This window comes from Monodon monoceros, unplaced genomic scaffold (genome assembly GCF_005190385.1).
Source record: "Monodon monoceros isolate NGI ecotype Baffin Bay Population unplaced genomic scaffold, NGI_Narwhal_1 Super_Scaffold_18, whole genome shotgun sequence".
NCBI lineage: Eukaryota > Metazoa > Chordata > Mammalia > Artiodactyla > Monodontidae > Monodon > Monodon monoceros.
In genome coordinates, this window is record NW_021703774.1 from 155,424,398 (window position 1) to 155,444,988 (window position 20,591).

At 39.9% G+C, this 20,591-nt stretch overlaps 1 protein-coding gene across 1 annotated transcript in view; it reads right to left on the reverse strand.

Moving 5' to 3' along the window:
* Window positions 1-20,591, reverse strand: part of ZBTB8A (zinc finger and BTB domain containing 8A) — a 48,543-nt gene that overhangs the window by 27,000 nt on the left and 952 nt on the right. Inside the window, exon 2 of the mRNA XM_029228897.1 lies at window positions 9,768-9,862. The gene's annotated coding sequence lies outside the window, so the exon portion shown is untranslated. The remainder of the gene's footprint in view (window positions 1-9,767; window positions 9,863-20,591) is intronic.

Genomic DNA, 20,591 nt, shown 5'->3' on the forward strand with positions numbered 1-20,591 from the left:
TAATAACACAGCTTTAAAATACATAAAGCAAAAACTGGCAGAAGTGAAAAAAGAAATACTGAAATTCATAATTATTATTGTATATTTCAACACTCCTCAGTAATTGGTAGAAGGAATAGATAGAAAAATCAATATGGATATAAAACACCTGATCAACACTATCAACCAACTTGGCCAAATTGACATTTATAGAACACTCTATACAACAGATTAATGGAATAGAATAGAGTCAGAAAAAGACATGCAAATATTTTATCAATCAATTTTTTTAAGTAAGGCTCATTTCATCAATTGTTTTTATAAAGGTGACACAGTAATTCAATGGGGGGAGTAATATTTTCAAACAAATGGTGCCAGAATGACTGTATATCCATTACAGGAAAAAAATAAACCTTGACCCTTACTTTACACCACATATTGATACAAATTTTCACTCAAAATGGATCATAGAACTCAATGTAAAAGTTAAATTTCTAGAAGAAAACATAGGAGAAAAATCTTTAGGACCTTGGGGTAGGCAAAGATTTCTTAGGACACAAAAAGCACGGACCGTAAAGAAAAATTTGACAAACTGTGCTCTTTGAAAGATACCATTAAGGAAATGAAAAGCCCAGCCATGAACTAGGATAAAATATTTGCAATACATATATCTGACAAAAGACTTGTATCTAGAATATATAAAGACTTCAAAAAACTCAATAATAGGACAAACAACTCATTGGCAAATGATTTGAACAGATATTTCACTAAAGATATACAAATTAGCACATGAAAAAATTTCAACATCATTAATCATTAGGGAAATACAAATTGTGGTTTTACACAATGAACAATGAAAGGTCATTACACACCCACTGTAATGGCTAAAACTAAAAAGACTGACAGTACCAAGTGTTGACAAGGATGTGGAGAAAGTGCATCTCATACACTGCTGATGGGAATGTAAAATGGTACAATCAATCACTTTGGAAAACTGTTTAGCAGTTCCAATAAAGTTAAACCTACTCTAGGACCCAAGAATTCCATTCCTAAGTATTTACCCAAGAGAAATGAAAACATGTCCACAAAGAGACTTGTATCAATACAAGAATCTTCATAGCAGCTTCATTCATACTAGCGCTAATCTAGAAAGAAATGTCCATCAACTGGTGAATAGATAAATTGTGGTACATCCATACCATGGAATAGTAGTGAGCAACAGGAAGGAACAAACCTCTGATACACACAATGACATGAATGAATCTCAAAAGCATTAGCCTCAACAAAAGAAGCCAGACACAAAACAGTACAAACTGTGTGATTCCAGTCACATGAAATTCTAGAAACAGGCAAAATTAATCTAGAGTGACAGAAAGGAGATTGATGATTGCCAGGGGCTGAGAGTGAGACAGGGGCGTTCACTTCAAAAAGGCATGAGGAGGGCTTCCCTGGTGGTGCAGTGGTTGAGAATCTGCCTGCTAATGCAGGGGACACGGGTTCGAGCCCTGGTCTGGGAAGATCCCACATGCCACGGAGCAACTAGGCCCGTGAGCCACAACTACTGAGCCTGCGTGTCTGGAGCCTGTGCTCTGCAACAAGAGAGGCCGCAACAGCGAGAGGCCCGCGCACCGCGATGAAGAGTGGCCCCCGCTTGCCACAACTAGAGAAAGCCCTCGCACAGAAACGAAGACCCAACACAGCCAAAAATAAATTAATTAATTAATTTAAAAATATTAAAAAAAAAAAAGGCATGAGGAAAAAAAAAAGATAGGACGGAAGTTCTGGGTGATAGAAATGTTCTGTATCTTATTTATGCTGATTGTTACACATGAATACATATCAAAACCCACTGAACTTGTACACTTAAAACCGGTACATCTTATTGTATGTAAATTATACCTTAATAAAGTCAATTTTTAAAAACTCCTTAGAAACAAGAGAATTTGGGAAGATATCCCAGTTACAAAATACACAAAGTGAATACACAAAAAATGAGTAGCTAGTTATCAGATGCAATGGAAGGTTCTTCTTGCAAAATAGTGAAAATTAAATATTTTAACAAGAAATATGCAGAAACTTTATGAAGAATATGATAAAGCTCTGTAATGAGGATCATAAAAGAACACTTGAATAAAGAGACTACTACCTTAGCTTCCTTTCTGTTCTCTGCTTTTACCAGAGGGATCTGCTAAAATGTAAGTCAGGTCATATCATTCCTCTACTCAAAACTTCCAATGGTTTCCCTCTCAGAAAGAATGCCAAAATCTTCACCCTCGTCTAAAAGGGCTGCAAGATTTCCCTTCCTCCCTCTACCTGCCCCTAGCTCTAACCTCATTGGTTTTGATGTTTCCCAATGTGCCAATGCACTCCTGATGGCCCTTGTGTCGGGAACACTCTTCACCCAGATCTTCACATAACTTGTTCCCCAACTTTATACAAATCTTTGCTTCAGTATCACTATCAGAGGTTATCTTGACAAATCCATCTTTAGTGTGGGAAGTTTCAGTTGATCACTAGGGCTCAATAGCTGTTGTCATAGAAACTATGTCATATGTGGCACAGTTTAGAAACCAGGGGAAAGGATTAAAAGGAAACATGATAGCTGTCTTCCAATATTGAAGGACAATTATGTGGAAGAGGAAGTAGAATTATTCTTCAGCAGTAGACTAGTCCTCTGGACTGATCACTAGAACGTAAGTTCCAAAAGAGCTGACTGTTTTGTTCACCTCAGCATCCCTTGCACAGAGCATGTCTGGCACACAGATGCTCAGTCATATTTGCTGAATAAATGTTCAGTGTAGTTCTGAAAAGCAAGAAGGACGGATGGATAGGACTAAAGGAGGACAGATGTTAACTCAGTATAAAGAACAGTTTCTTAAAAATGAGAACTTGATGGGATTTTTTTTGAACTCAGGTGTCTTGATCTAGTGCCTTCATATTTATATGCAAGCAAACTAAGGTTTGGAAAGTTTTAAGTCGATGGTTATTATACTGCTTGTCTCAGTCCATTAGTGGGTTTTGAAATCAATTTAGTTAGGATTTTAAAGAACACAAAATAGAATTTAAAATAGTAGAGCTTATTGCAAATAGTAAGAATTCTTATATGAATTTTTTGTTTCAGATAGAGACAGAGATTAATAAGCAGAATCCCAGGTATGTGTGTATTGGGTCAAGATGTAAAATGTAGTATTTCTTACTGCGGGTTTTGGTAAAAAAAAATTTTTTTTTGAGAAATACTGGGTTAAGCTGTTCAACAACAGAATTTGCCCCCTTGCAAAGTAACGAGTTTTATTTGCAGCTGAGGTAGAGGCAGAATGTCATTGACTTAGGGTGAATGCACTTGGGGAGAGGTGGGGCTAGATGACTTCAGGAATTTATATTTTTTCTTTATATTTGTCTATATTTTCCAAAAGGATCATACATCCTTTTTAAAGTAGTTTTAAATACATATATATGAAACACATTTTACAGTAGAAATTAGACATTTTAAATGGAGATGAGATGGTTTCTGTAGGTTGACATTTAGCACCATTTGTCCTGGAATCCAAGGCAAAAGCAAAAACAGAGAAATACCAACAATTTATATAGTGCTCACATCATTTGCCCAGTAGAAATGAGCACTGTTCTGGCACTACCTTTTAGGAGGAATTTGTATGTGAATTATTATGAGGATATAAAATTTCATTATAGAGAATATTTGGACTAATACAATAAACTTCCTAATTGGTCTCCTTGCCTTTTATCTTTCCCTCTTCAATCCACCCTGAAGTATGTTTTCTTTCCAGATTCTCCTGTTTAGAATTCTTTAGTGGCCCCTTCCTGCCTACTAGATAAAGTCCATATTTCTATGAATGGATTTAGTACCCTTTACGACCCAGCTTCTGCCAATCTCTGCACTCTCATCTCCTACCAGCTACCTCACCTCCCACTCTTAAGCCATATGCCATTCCCAGGCACGCTATACCTTTCATGCCGCCAAGCTTTTGTACATATTGTTCCTGTGCTACAATAAAACCACTCTTCTCAGTCTGAGAAACTCTCACTCTTCGTTCAGAGTCAGCTCAAACAGAGGATCCTTTGGGAAGCTTTCCTTGACTTCCCTGGGCTCATGTTTTTGTTTGTTTGTTTTTTGGCCATGCCACGTGGCATATGGGATCTTAGTTCCCTGACCAGGGATCAAACCCGTGACTCCTGCCTTGGAACCGTGGAGTCTTAACCATTGGACCACCAGGGAAGTCCCCTCTGGGCTCATGTTAATTGCTATTCCCTCCATGCCCCATTGTACTGTATACATGTATGCCATGGCAAGTGCTAGAATGCATTTTATTTGCCTATTCTGATGTATGTTTCCCTGCTACATTGTATTGAATAATATCCATATGAGGAGAGACCATGTCTATGTGTATGCCCAACTTTAGTTTAATGTTTGGGATGTGGTAGACATTCAATAAATATCTTCACCAGTGTCCTTACACTAACTAAGGTTCTTTTTTTTTTTTTAAATAAATAAATTTATTTATTTATTTATTTTTGGTTGCATTGGGTCTTCGTTGCTGTGTGTGGGTTTCCTCTACCTGTGATGAGCGGGGGCAACTCTTCATTGCAGTGTGTGGGCTTCTCATTGCGGTGGCTTCTCTTGTTGTGGGGCACGGGCTCTAGGCACACGGGCTTCAGTAGTTGTGGCAGGCGGGCTTAGTAGCTGTGGCTCGCAGGCTCTAGAGCGCAGGCTCAGTAGTTGTGGCACACGGGCTTAGCTGCTCCGCAGCATGTGGGATTTCCCGTACCAGGGCTCGAAGCCGCGTCCCCTGCAGTGGCATGCGGGTTCTTAACCACTGCGCCACCAGGGAAGTCCTGAACTAACAAAGGTTCTTTACATGGCTTTCCCTATATGTTGCCTCTAAAGTCAAGGACGTCCTGGGACTTCCCTGGTGGTCCAGTGAGTAAGACTCGCGTTCCCGATGCAGGGGGCCTGGGTTCGAGCCCTGGTCGGGAGCTAGATCCCGCATGTATGCCACAACTAAGAAGTCTGCATGCCGCAACTAAGAGCTCATGTGCCGCAACTGAAGATTCTGCATGCCCCAGTGAAGATCCCGTGTGCTGCAACTAAGACCCAGTGCGGCCTAAATAAATAAATAAATATTTAAAAACTAAAAATAAAATAAAGTCAAGGATATACTATAATTAATTCAACAAAAACATTTCAAAGGCAAGCTAAGCTAATATGCTTTGAGTACACTGTCCTTTGGAATTTTATCTTGACATGGGGTTCAAGCTGATTAGCTATCACCTTTGTGTCCTCACTGTGTACTATACATAACTTTACTGTGACATATATCACACTAATTTTTGTGTCTGTCTTTTCCTGTAAACTCTTTGAAGGCAGGTGGAGTCATACTCATCTTTTTTTAATCCCCATTTTATGGCACAGAGTCTGGTCTACAATCTATTAAAAGTTTGTTGGTGATAAAATATATCTATTTTAGCCCCAAACCCAGCATCTTAATAGAAGCATCCCAATAAAGTCAGCAACAGAACAAGGATGCCCTCTATTACCACTACATATTATTTAACACTGTTCTGGAGACATTAGCCAATGCAATTAGACTAGAGAAAGAAACTACAGAAAGGAACACTGGAGTGTAGGAGGTAAAATTACCATTGTTTTCAGATAAGATGATTGTATACCTGGAAAATGCAACAGAATCAACTGTAAAATTACCACAAACAAAAAGAGTATTCATTCAGGGCTTCCCTGGTGGGACGGTGGTTGAGAATCCGCCTGCCAATGCAGGGAACATGGGTTCGAGCCCTGGTCCGGGAAGATCCCACATGCCATGGAGCAACTAGGTCTGTCCGTGTGCCACAACTACTGAGCCTGAGCTCTAGAGCCTGCAAGCCACAACTACTGAGCCCACATGCCACAACTACTGAAGGCTGCATGCCTAGAGCCCGTGCTCCACAAGAGAAGCCACAACAATGAGAAGCCTGCGCACCACAATGAAGACCCAACACAGCCAAAAATAAATAAATAAATAAATGTATTTAAAAAGAAAGAGAGAGAAGGACAGACCAGTGGAGTATACTAGGAAATCCAGAAATGTACCCCAGTATATGTGGGAATTTAATATATGATGAACAATAAAAAGATAAGCAACTTACTATGTGGCACTGGGACAATTTTTAGCCTTCTGGAAAAAGAAATTAAGCTGGATTTTCACCTCCCATCGCATATCAGGATAAATTACATATGGATCAAAGACTTAAGTGTGAAAATAAGGCCATAAAAGTGCTAAGAGAACATTTGGAAGATTTATAAACTCAAAGTGGGAAAGGCCTTTATAACCATGACTCAAAATACAAAAGCCATAAAAGAAAAGATTGATACATTTAATTACATAAAGATAAAACAAAATTCTGTATGGCAGAAAAAATCACAAAAAGGCAAAAGACAAATAACAACATGGCAAAAATGTCTATTAGAGAAAGGGCAATCTCCATAATATACACCAAGCTTCTAAGAAATTGGCACAGTAACCTAAGATAAAATAAGACAAAGGATAGTTCATAGAAAAAGAAATACAAATGTCCCTTATCATATGAAAGGATGTTCAACCTCAGCCATAAAAATATAAATGCAAATTAAAACTATACTCTAACACAACATTGTAAAGCAATTATACTCCAGTAAAGATGTGAAAAAAAAAATAAAACTACACTGATGTTTCATTTTTCCTCTCTCAAATGAGCAAAAAAATCCAAACATTTGATAATATTGATAAGACTGTGGGAAAGCAGGTACTTTCAATCTTTACTGGCAAGAATATAAATTGGTATGACCCCATGGCAGGCAATTTGGCAACAGTTCTCAAAATTATTAATGCATATATTCTCTGACCAAGCAATTTCACTTCTGGGAATTTATCCTACAGGTATATTGGTACATGATCAAAGTGACACATGTACATAGTTATTCACTGCAGCACTGTTTGGAATAGCAAAAGACTAGAAAAATGTCCGTCAGTAGGGGAGGACAGTCAGATGGAAAGATGGCTATGATACATACATGACACATATGATACATGATACACATAGTTAAGTTTTTTTAAAAAAGGGAAGGAACAGGGACTTCCCTGGTGGTCCAGTGGTAAAGAATCCGCCTTCCAATGCAGGGGATGCGGGTTCGATCCCTGGTCGGGGAACTAAAATCCCACATGCCGAGGGGCAACTAAGCCCGTGTGCTGCAACAACTGAGCTCGCACACCTCAACGAGAGAGCCGGCCTGCTGCAAACTACAGAGCCCACGCACCCCGGAGCCCATGCGCCACAACTAGAGAGAGAAAACCCGCATGCCACAACGAAGAGCCCACACCGCAACGAAAGATCCCGCACACCTCAACGAAGACCCCACGTGCCACAACTAAGACCCAACGCAGCCAAAAAAATAAATTTTAAAAATAATAAAAAAATTTTAAAAAGCAAGGAACAGAGTATATGTGTGTGTATGTGTATACACACACAAAATACAAGGGAAAAAAGCAGAAACTCTGGAAGGATTAACAAGAAACCCAGGATGATGGTTGCCAGTTGGAGGCAAGGTGGGACCTGGGAGACAGAGGCAAAGATGGAAGGGAGACTTTATATGGTATAATTTTTTAATATTTTGAGTTTTTTTTTAATTTTTAAAAATTATTTATTTATTTATTTTTGGCTACGTTGGGTCTTTGTTGCCGCATGCAGGCTTTCTTTAGTTGCAGCAAGTGGGGGCTACTCTTCGTTTTGGTGCACAGGCTTCTCATTGTGGTGGCTTCTCTTGTTTCAGAGCACAGGCTCTAGGCGCGTGGGCTTCAGTAGTTGCGGCACGCAGGCTCAGTAGTTGTGGCACGTGGGCTCAGTAGTTGTGGCTCACAGGCTTTAGAGCGCAGGCTCAGTAGTTGTGGCACATGGGCTTAGTTGCTCTGCGGCATGTGGGAATCTTCCCGGACCAGGGCTCGAACCCGTGTCCCCTGCATTGGCAGGCAGATTCTTAACCACTGCGCCACCAGGGAAGTCCCAATATTCTGAGTTTGAATCATATGAATATATACTCAAAAATAAAAATTTTAAAGTGTGTCAAACAAGTGGGTGAAATATTAACTATCAGTCTCATATTTAGCCAGATCTAGGTTGCAATTCAAGATTAAGATATCTTGGGAGCTCTCAGAGTAATGATATTCTGTGCCTACTTAAGTCAAGATTCATGTGCTACATGAACAAGTGACAAGATGACATTCCATTATGAAATGTTAAGAGGTTGTATTTCTTGGGAGAAAAAGAGAGAGAGAAAGAGAAAGAGAGAGACAGAGAGAACAACCAAGCTACTGCCAGATGAACAGCTACACTATTGCAATTGTCAATCTGCTTACTGGTCTGAACACAGTGATGATGACAGGAATGGGAAGGAAGGAAAAGATACAAAAGTCTTGAATGGGAAATAAATCCATGGGTCTTGATGGCTGATTGAAAAATCTTACTACATATTTTCAGAAAGCCCCACAGTAGTCCCCAGAGCTCTTATAATTCTTATTCGATTTGCCTAATTGTACCAAAGTGTACCACGATTTGTAATTGGCTGTGGAAGGCTACAGAGACATAAAGAGAACACAGCGATTTCAAAAACATAGGTGTTTAGTAGTATCACTAACAGAAATTAGGAAGCCAGGAGGAAGAAAGCCAGGTTAGAGAAAAAACAATGACTTAGGTTTTAAGTACATGGTGTTTGATGTGAGTGGGAAATCAGGTAGCCGTGGCCAGAGGGCCACTGGAAATGCTAGTCTGAAGTTTAAGAGGGGAAGTCAGACTTGAAGGTGGAGACGTGGGAGATATTTGCAAATAGAGATGAAGGGGCTCAGAGGAAATCCGGGCTGAGGAAAGAACCAGGAGGACTGTGCCGACCGTGGAGCAGAATGGGGAAGAGAATCCAGAGTTACAGACAGAGAATTACAGGGAGAATCAGGAGAGCATGTGACATGTACACGGAGGGTGCGGAGCTTTAAGAAGCCGTGAAGGGGTCAACACGGTGAGAAATGAAAGGGCCACAGCAATAATAATAGTAGCAATGTGCACTGTCTCCTGAATCCCAACACACAGCAACCTACCAGGTAGATGGTATTGCTAGCCCCATTTTACAGAAAAGGGTATTAACCCAGGGAATCCCCTGGAGGTCCAATGGTTAGGACTCCCTAGGACTCTGTGCTCTCAGTGCTGAGAGCCAAGGTTCAATCCCTGGCTGGGGAACTAAAATCCCATAAGCCGCAGAAAGGCCAAAAAAAAAGAGGGGGTGGGCAGATATTAACCCAGACAGTGACTCCAAAGCTGCAGGATGTAACTGATGAGCTATACTCCTTGAACACTGTCTCGGGGAGAGCTGGGAGATCAGAGTTCTGACACTAGTTCTACCACTAAATTAGCTATATGTCCATGGACAAGTAACTCTCCCTTTCTAAGTTTCATTTCCTTCTCTGCAAATTGAGGGTATTGGTCTAGATAAACTCCAGCTCGTATGTAAATTTGAGTCTTTGATTAAAGCAGAATGGAAGAAATACATACACAAGATAGGCAATGAATTAAAAACTTAGCCATAAGTGAACAGGGAGACCTGGCCAAGAAAATCAGAATGTTGAATGTTTTATACAGTGACTTTTCAAGCAATAAACCCATACTCTGATACATAAAATCGATAATTGCAAAACTCTACTTTTTATCTATATATTTAAGTCAGGTATAACATCAAGAATTAAAATTTTTCATACCTGGAAATTTATAAATGCTGCTCTTGAAACCCTGCTAAGTTGATTGAATGGAGTAAAAAAAGGGAAGATTCCAAGTCTGTATATGAAGGATTGTCCTGTAAAGACAGAAAAGAGCTATTTACAATGAACTTTTGTAATAAGAGACAGAAACATCTGCTAAGGTACATAATAAATATTCAAATAAATTATATGGGAGCATTTATCAGGTATCATTTTTTAGCATACAAAAATACATCACCTGGCACAGAATATTAGCTGACGGGAATCTTATCCACCTATCTATCTACCTATTTATAACCCAAACCTTAAAATAAAATCTGCAAGAAAAGATTTCCAAAATTAAAATATATTATGGCAAACTGAAAGCAAACATACTTTTTAACTTTGAGAATAAAATAAACTTCTTAAGACAATAGCTATTCAAAGGCAGGCCAATAGATGAAATACCAAGACAGCAACATATGTTCTATTACTCTTTTCCTGCAAGTGGCATCAATATGATTTGCAAGAAAACCAAACAGAATAGCTTTAAAGATTCAACTTGAAAAGTTAAACATTTCTTTAAAACTCTATGGTTAAGAGGGAAGTGGGGGGAAAAAGTCCTACTACATATGTTCAGAAAGCCACACTGCAGTCATCCAGATCTATCATTCAATTTGCCAGATTGCACTACAGTGTACCACAATTTGCGAGAGGACCTGCAACAATGTGTATTAAAAATGTTTCAGTTTCTACTATATTCCAAACCTTTTTCATTACCAAAAAAAAAAAAATCTGTTCAACTATTTTGTACATTGACCATGAAGTTTGGTTAATGTAGTGACTGTTAAAGCTTTATGTCCATAAGCAGTGGAAAAATGAATTTAATGCTTTTTAAATCAATGAATTAAGCTAAGAATTCCTGTCAAAATAATTTTGACTAAATTAATGAAATCACTTTTTAAAATATATGTTTTTTTCTGATTATAAAAGTATTATATACTTACAGAAAATTTTAAAAATACAGGGAGGTATAAAGAAGAAAACAAAATGAAATAACTTTTAAATGAGCATCCTGAAAACACCACCAGAGAAAAGAGAACTACTCAAATATACTTTAGTTAGTAAAACAAATGCACCAGCTATCCACTCATGAGGAGGTCTAAATTCTGGCAACTTAAACCATGCAAAACACTGCTATTTAAAACACTGACCTAGAAGTTTACAAAAAATTTTTTTTGAACAGCAACCAAAAGAGAAAATAGCCAAGATGATCTGAGTATTCCATAAAGTGTCATGTGATTTCCTCTTATGATTGGCAAAGTTTATTTAAGAAGAAACAAGTCCCACAGTCTTTATATGTGGGAAGAACGGGAGATTTAAAAAAATTTTTTCTTTTAATTTTTTTTTTTTTTTTGATGTTGGAGGTAGGAGTTTATTAATTAATTTTTGCTGTGTTGGGTCTTCGTTTCTATGAGAGGGCTTTCTCTAGTTGTGGCAAGCGGGGGCCACTCTTCATCGCGGTGCGCAGGCCTCTCACTATTGCGGCCTCTCTTGTTGTGGAGCACAGGCTCCAGACGCGCAGGCTCAGTAGTTGTGGCTCATGGGCCTAGTTGCTCCGCGGCATGTGGGATCCTCCCAGACCAGGGCTCGAACCCGTGTCCCCTGCATTAGCAGGCAGATTCTCAACCACTGCGCCACCAGGGAGGCCCCTAAATTTTGTTTTTTAAACAAAGGGACAAAAAACAAACTAAGAGCAAAAGGTGATGGAGTTGGGAAGCAGCAAACTTCTTACAGTGGTTTATCAACACTTTTTATGTGTTTACATTTAAAGTACAGCAAAGAATAGAATTGGCTATGAAAAGGATTTTAAGAAATACCCATAATTAAAACAGCAGGATCTAATTTAGGGGTAAACTAGGATTCTGTACTTGGAGGAACAAAACAAATAACTTTTTTTTTTTTACATCTTTATTGGAGTATAATTGCTTTACAATGGTGTGTTAGTTTCTGCTTTATAAAAAACAAATAACTTTTGAGAACAACTCCTCCCGACCCTAAAAGCTCATCTACCCGAGGAGGGCACTTAGTAAAGGGTATTCACTTTGATAGCTTTAACGTCAGTATTTCAACAATGCTACTTAAGAGCACTAACTAGCACTGTGCAGTGTACTGGGTCTGTACAGTGGCAAGCAAAATTAATTCCGAGGCTTTTTAAGAGAACTGACTTCTGAACATAGTCTGTACCCAAAACAGTTTATACATACTTGATGAAATGTCAGTTTTAGCGATAACCAAGTTCTACCCTGGCAGAAATTAGTTAAGAGTAGATTTGTGTATTACCCTCCAGCATCCTTTCTAACTTCCTTGTGGAAAATTAAAAAGACCATTTCCCAGACTCCTTTACAGTTACGTTTCCCCACATGAAATGGGGCCCATCTATCAATGTTTTTCTGTGAGATTTGGAGGCAGAAATGAGGTGGGAGCCACCTTTCTGCTGCTCTGGCTGTTAATGCTGGCAAGCACATTTATGGAAACATTGGGTTTTTCTGCAGCATTCCAGTGCCCAGAGCCTCATGGTTGTCAAGAGACAAGTTTGGTGGAGACAGCCGTGACTAGCTGGTGGGTGTTAAGGGGCAGTTTCAGAATAGCAATTTCTTGACCCTTGAATTGCAGTGAGCAGTGTCATCTGGAACTCAGAAGTGCCAGTGGTGGCCTCCCGATTCCCTCCCTTGGAGGCCCTGTTTGGCAGTCTGGTCCTGGGAATAATTTCTGAAGGCCCAGCACAGAGCCCACTCCTCTCAGCCCTTCCAATGATTCTGCAAACGAATTAGAATGCCAGAGCTGTTGCTCTTTCCTGCAACTAGGCCCAGATGACATATTAGCACATCAGTTGCCTCAAAATGTAAGCAGAAGGGTGATTAGTCTGTGGGCAGCAGTACCAGGCAGTGCACTTGCCGGTACAGGCTCTGGAATCAGACTGCCTGGGTGCAAATTCTGGCTCTGCCACACATTAACCTTCCTGGGAAGTTAACCTCCCTGTGCCTTAGTTTCTTCATCTGTAAAATGGGACTAGTAATAATACCTATACCTTCTAGAGTTAGGCGACACAGTAAATGAAAAGATAATCTAAGTAAAGTGCTTACAACAGTGGCTGTCTTATAACAAGCCCCTGAGAGATGTTAGCTATTATCAGAGTAATAATAGTAATCACTATTATTAATTATGCAGGCCACTTTAAAACACTACTTTAACTGAGTAGGAAATGTAAACATTTTAGAATTTTATTACCACACATTTTCTTGTAGCCTAAAGAATGCTTACTTATACAAAAGTGGACACAGAAAAAATTTGACTGGTTCCCATATTTGTATACTCAGAGAGAGTGATCATTTCAAAACCACAGTGTACCTGAGGATAGCAAACCTCTACTCTAACTAGTCAATTAATTAGTTACTCTAACTAGTTATTGGAGACCTCATCCTAAGGAAGAGTTATTCTTTTTTTTCAACTGAAGTATAGTTGATTTACAATGTTGTGTTAGTTTCTGCTGTACAGCAAAATGATTCAGTTATACATACACATATATTCATTCTTTTTTAGATTCTTTTCTCATATAGGTTATCACAGAATATTGAGTAGAGTTCCCTGTGCTATACACTAGGTCCTTGTTGGTTATCTATCTTATATATAGTAGTGTGTGTGTGTTTATCCCAAGCTTCTGATTTATCCCTCCCCTGCTCCACATTGCCCCTTTGGTAACCGTAAGTTTGTTTTGGATATCTTTAAGTCTGTTTCTGTTTTATAAATAAATTCATGTTTCTTTTTAAAAAAAATTAGATTCCACATATGAGTGATATCATATGATATTTGTCTTTCTCTGTCTGTCTGACTTACTTCACTCAGTATGACAATCTCTAGGTCCATCCGTATTGCTGAAAATGGCATTATTTCATTCTTTTTTATGGCTGAGTAATATTCCATTGTATATATGTACCACATCTTCTTTATCCATTCATCTGTCGATGGACATTTAGGTTGCTTCCATGTCTTGGCTACTGTAATTAGTGCTGCAATGAACATTGGGGTGCATGTATCCTTTCGGATCATGTTTTTCTCTGGGAGTGGGACTGCTGGATCATATGGTAGTTCTATTTTTAGTTTTTTAAGGAACCTCCATACTGTTCTTCATAGTAGTTGTACCAATTTACATTCTCACCAACAGTGTGGAAGAGTTATTCTTTAGAAACAATTTTTGTCATTTTCCCATTTCAAATGTTACCTCATTAATTATGCTCTATGAACCAGGGTGTTTGTTACTTTGGTTTTTTTTCAGCTTCATTTAGATATAACTGACAAATAAAATTGTAAGATATTTAAAGTGTACATTGTGGTATGCATATATATTGTGAAAGGATTCCTCCCATCTAGTTAATTAATACATCCACCACCTGAGATATTTATCTTTTTTTGTTGTTGTTGTTTGGTGAGAACATTTAAGTTCTACTCCCTCAGCAAATTTCAATTATACAATACAGTGTTATCAACTATAGTCACCATGTTATACATTAGATTCTCAGACCTTGTTCATCTTATAGCTGAAAGTTTGTGCCTTTTTACCAACCTCACCCAACACCCCCTACCCTCCAGTCCCTGACAACTACTTTCCTACTCTCTCTTCTATGAATTGGACTTTCATTTTTCAGATTTCACATATAAGTGATAACATGCAGTATCTGTGTTTCTCTGTCTGGCTTAATTCACTTAGCATAATAAACCCTTCAGGTCCATCCATGTTGTCACAAATGACAGGGTTTCTTTTTTCTCATGGCTGAATATTATTCCAGTATATATACAATCATATTATATATATATATATAATAATATATATATCACATCTTATTCATCCATTCATCCATTAACAGACAATTAGGTGGTTGTGTTATTCAAAACTTAGGTTGTTTTTAAAATGTTATCACAGAGGAGGTTTCATAAGAATGAGATGTGTATAAGATTTGCAATCTCAAAGTTTAAAATTTAATGTTTAGGCTTAGAATACTATTCTAATTTACATATTAAGAAGGTCTTAGATAAAATGATGGCCTGGTTTGGTTTGCAGAAGTGCCCTCTGATGATAAAAAATATATTGTAGATTTTGGAATAAAGCTTCCCCCAAATATCCTGAAATTGTAAGAACCTTGTGTTGTGCCTTATCCAACAATGCCAGTGAGATAGAGGGACCTGAAGCCTAAACAAAGGTGTTTGTTATACCCTCGACGGTTCAGATGCTGCTGAGAGTCCAGGACTCAAAGCAGTGCAGATTTCCTGAAGGGTTAGAAAAACAATTGAAAGAAAGCAAGTTCATCCTTGATTCGGTAGTTAGGTTTACACTGTTCTGAACTTCATACAGCTATACATATTTTCTCTTCCGTTTTTTTTTTTGTTTGTTTGTTTTTGCGGTACAAGGGCCTCTCACTGTTGTGGCCTCTCCCGTTGCGGAGCACAGGCTCCGGACGCGCAGGCTCAGCGGCCATGGCTCACGGGCCCAGACGCTCCGCGGCATGTGGGATCTTCCCGGACTGGGGCACGAACCCGCGTCCCCTGTGCATCGGCAGGCGGACTCGCAACCACTGCGCCACCAGGGAAGCCCCGCTCTTCCTTTTTTTTAAGAAAAAATCTTTTAATTCTATTTTCATGAGGTCAGATATTCAAACTGAAATGTGAAATGTATTCATTCAATACCTATTTATTGAGCATCTGCTCTATGCCAGGCTATCCCTGGCCCTGGGAACACAAAGATGATGACATGTCGAAGATCAGTGCTCTAGAACAACTCAGTGTCTATCAGCAGAGAGAGAGAGTCAGAGAAAGACAGAGAAAGAAAATACTCCTAGTAGAAGTAAACTATAAAACCAAGGAAGCAAATGACTTTGCCTGGGAGTGTCCACAAAAGTTTCCAAAAGGCAGAACCGTCGAGTCTTGAAGGATGAGTAAAAGTTCATACATTAAAAAGAGGACAAAGGGCATTCTCAACAGAAACACCAAGGGCAAAGGCACAGACAGGTGTTAAACAGCATGACCTCTTCAAAAAAAGTGTGCTATGACTAGAGACTCAGGGTCTGTGGAGGGGCAGTGGAAGATGAACGGAGAACAGTATGTAGGTGCCAGATCCTGAAGCCCCTCCACTTTTGTAGGTTTGGGGCACTTTTGAAGGATTTTAAGAAGAGTGACATGGTTATAGGTCCACCGATGACTAGCTATGTGACTTAGTCAAGTTGCTTAATTCTAAGCATCAGTTTCCTTTTTGTAAAGTGGGGATATTGACTGTCAAGAGGCTCTAAGGAAGTCTGTTAAGAGGATTACATGAGATAATAGCTAAGATAAATAAGATTAACAGCAATAAGAAATAAATTAAGACAAACAGCAATAAGCACATGAAAATATGTTTAGCCTCAGTAGTCATTAGGGAAATGCAAGTAAAAATCATAATGAGATACGACTTCGCACCCGCTAGGATGACTACAACACACACACACACGAAAATAACAAGTGTTGGCCACGATGTCGAGAAATCAGAACCTTCATGTACTGCTGGTTGGAATGTACAATGGTACACCCATTTTGGAAAACAGTCTGGCAGTTCCTAAATGATTAAACACAGAGTTACCAAAGGACTCTGCAATTCCACTCCTAGGTATATGTCCAAGAGAAATGAAAATATGTCTCCATAGAAACTTGTATACAAATGTTTATAGCAGCATTATTCATAATAGTGAAAGAGTGGAAACAACCCAAATGTCCATCAACATTTGGGAAAATGGATAAACAAAATGTGGTAGATCTATACAATGGAATGTTATTCAGCCACAAAAAGGAAAGAAGAACTGATTACCTGCTACAACATGGATGAACCTTAAAAACCTCAAGCTAAGTGAAAGAAGCAAGTCACTGAAGACCATATATTTTATGATTTCATTTATAGGAAATATCCAGAATCGGCAGATGAAACAGACAGACAGTAGGTTAGTGGTTGTCGGGGGCTAGGGAGATGCAGGAATGGGGAATGACTATTAATGGATATGGGGTTTCTTTATGCAGTGGTGAAAGTGTTCTATAATTAGAGGGTAGTGATGGTTGCACAACTTTGTGAATACACTAAAAAAACACTGAATTGTACACTTTCAAAGGATGAATTTTATGGTATATAAGTTATATCTTAATAAAACTAAATAGCTAATATTTGAATGTTTACTAGGCACAGTACTAAGCATTTTACACTCGTTATCTTATTTCAGTCCTCACAATAGCCTCATGAGGTAACTGCTGCTGTGATTCACATTGCATAGATCAAGAATTGGAGGCACAGAGAAATGAAAAGAAAATCTTCTCCAAGACTGCGCAATGAGCAGCTGAACAGAGATTGGAATTCAGGCTGACTGACCCCAAACCAAAGCACTCGTAAGTCTCGCACTTTTCTTCTGACCATAATGTATGCAAAATGCCTAGCACAATACCTAGCATGCAGTTAGGGCTCAATAAATATAAGGTATTATTGTTATGATGATCCAATTTGTATACCCAGAAGAAAACCTGAGACAGCATGGAGGAAGAGAAACAGTGGGAGAGGCAGGGCCAGCGAGATCATTTTAAAGGCTTGATGCAGTTGTCAAAGCAAGAAATGGAGAGGAACTAAATTAAGGCAGAGGACAGTGAATAACAAGTGATAACAGGAACCTTTGCAAGAAAATAGGAACTGTCCTATAAATTGGGATCAGTTACAACTTCATAATACTACAAAGCATTAACATAACCTGCATTCATAATTGTACTCTTGAGTTACCAGGAAAGGTTTAAGTTATTCTCAAAATATGTGGTTAAGGGGCTTCCCTAATGGCGCAGTGGTTGAGAGTCCGCCTGCCGATGCAGGGGACACGGGTTCGTGCCCCGGTCTGGGAAGATCCCACATGCCACGGAGCGGCTAGGCCCGTGAGCCATGGCCGCTGAGCCTGCGCGTCTGGAGCCTGTGCTCCGCAACGGGAGAGGCCACAACAGTGAGAGGCCCGCGTACCACACACACACACACACACACACACACACAAAAGTGATTAAGTCATGGAAATGGGTAATATGTTTCAAATTTTCTTTTCAGTAGATTGACCTTATAAGTTGAAACAGCTAGTTGTATTAGTTCATGTAGACAGTCCAAATTCAATTTGAAACATTTAAAATATCTATAAGAGTTTAATATCTATAATAGTTCTAAGAATATTAAAGAATTAATGATTCCCATCAAGTTCAAAGATCTTTAAAGGTGGGTGAAAAAGACAATACATATTTTAGAAACCATTAAGTGCAAAGGTCTTTGGAACAGAAGGAAAGACATGAATTTCCACAAGCAGATGAAAGATTTAGGTAACGAGTGTAACTCCAATTAAGGTTGTGGGATAGAAGACCACCTTTATAAAGGCACATAGTTTTTGTTTTTTTTTTTTTAAAGGAATTTTGCCTTTTTAAAAAATTATTTATTTATTTATTTATTTATGGCTGTGTTGGGTCTTCGTTTCTGTGCGAGGGCTTTCTCTAGTTGCAGCAAGTGGGGGCCACTCCTCATCGCGGTGCGCGGGCCTCTCACTATTGCGGCCTCTCTTGCTGCAGAGCACAGGCTCCAGACGCGCAGGCTCAGTAATTGTGGCTCACGGAGCTAGTTGCTCCACGGCATGTGGGATCTTCCCAGACCAGGGCTTGAACCCATGTCCCCTGCATTGGCAGGCAGATTCTCAACCACTGCGCCACCAGGGAAGCCCAAGGCACATAGTTTTTAACTAAGAATTTAGTGTGTCCCATCAGGGTCACCAACACAAATCTCATTAGCCTTCTCAGCATAAATCTCTGGGCCATAAGGAACTTCAGCAAACTGGCATGGTAACTGTATGGATAAATATCTTTTAACACTGGAGAGATTCAGAATTAAGTATAAATGTGTTTAAGAAAATCAAAACCATATTTGGGAAAGCCTCAATGAGAAGATGGTATTTAAAGTAAAGACCAGAGGAGGTGAGACAGAGTCATTTGGGCACCTGGAGGAAGGGTGTTCCAGGCAGATTGGACGGCAAGTGCAAAGGCTCTGATGTGAAGCAGGCAAGGAGGATTGTAGGAACATCAAGGAGGGCTGGGGAGAGCAATGAGAGATGGAGTCAGAAAGGAAGGACAGATTGTGAGGCAGGTAGGACATCATGGGACCAGTTCCTGTAGGACTTTGTAGACTACTTAGGGGTCTTTGGCTTTTGGTCTGAGTAAGATGGGGAGCCACTGACTAATTCTGAGCAAAGAAGTGACAAAAACTTTCCTCAAGGGGATCAAAAAGCTTGCACCAAATCCTTTAAATATTATAAACATATAGTTAGGTCACTGAAGAGGTTGAGCCTCTTAGATGTAAATTCCGTTTTATCTAGAAAATAAGATTTAAATGATATAGGATGAATCAAGTATTACCCTATCTTACAAACTTTGGGCTCAAATCATCAACAGCAGAGCTGGTGATTTCAAGGCCATGAGATAAAGTCTGGCAGAGGGCCGTCTTTCATGGGGTTGGAAATTTACATGACTTGGAAGAAGCCTAGGTCCTCATGATGCCTCCTTCTGACCTTTTACAGCCAAACCCAAACATGCCCATTTGGCCAAGGGTGGCAGGTTAGATTCTCACTTCCCATTTACTGCTTGTGTGGCCAGAGGGGCTCCCAGGAATAAAGATATCTCATCCCCGGTTATCAGTGAAGGGCTCTTCTTGCTCCAGGGGTGTCACAAACCCAACCATACCTGAGGCTTGGGGAAGATTACAGAAGTTTGAGCCTTGGTTCTTCTGCTGAGGATTTTAGACTTGTTTCTGATAAAGATCAGTTAAGGTCTTTAGAGCACGGTAGCGATATGACTTGCTTACTGGAAGACTCTGGAGGTGACTTTAGGAGGAAATAAAGAGCAAGAACAGGAGGCAAGGGCGCTGGAAGGCTGCCACCGGTCACCTGGCTTAATGCTTAAATGCTTAATGCGTTTCCTCACCTAGAAAGTGGAAAAAGCATCAGCCTGACTGGGTGGTTGTTTTATGTGAAGTAATTCATATAGGCGAAAGCACTCCATTGACTAAAGTTCTGCAAATATAAACGTTTATTAAGAACAGAAGTAATACTGACGTGTGTAGTTTAAAAGCCCAATAGGCGAGAATCTACCGCTTCCAAACACGTCTCGGACTAAACCTAACACGATGTTATATGTCTACGATATGTCAATTTAAAAGGTTAAAAAGAAAATGGGGAGGGGAAAAAAAAACACGCCTTTGAACGATACAGAGCCTGGCTACTGACACAATCAATAATAAATAAGCGCACCTGAAGGGGAAGGGGCCAAACCGCTATTAACTTAAAAAAGATGCCGTCTGCATAGGTAGGAGGTGCGTCTGTGTGGTTCCGTCATAAAACAATAATTATAGCACAATATTTGTTAGGTATAGTAAGTCTGCCTTGGATTCTAAGCTCGGATCTGTCGCATCACGATATAAAACCAAAGGATGAAGGATGTACGGAGAATCTCGGACCACTGCCCAGGCAGCCACCTTCCCGAGGAAGCGCCCGGGGCCGAAGGGGTGAAGCCCCAGACCTCGGCCGCCCCATCCCGCGGGCCATCCATCACTCGCCGCTCAGCCCGAGCCCGGCCGGCCGCCGACCCTCTGGGAGTCCGCGGCGCCCGACGGCTCCAGACACGCCCGGCACCGGCCCCGCGCCGCCTTCCAGCCGCCGCCGCCAGGAGGCTCCGCGCGCCTTCCCGCCTTTCCCCGCGCCGCGGCCGAGCCGG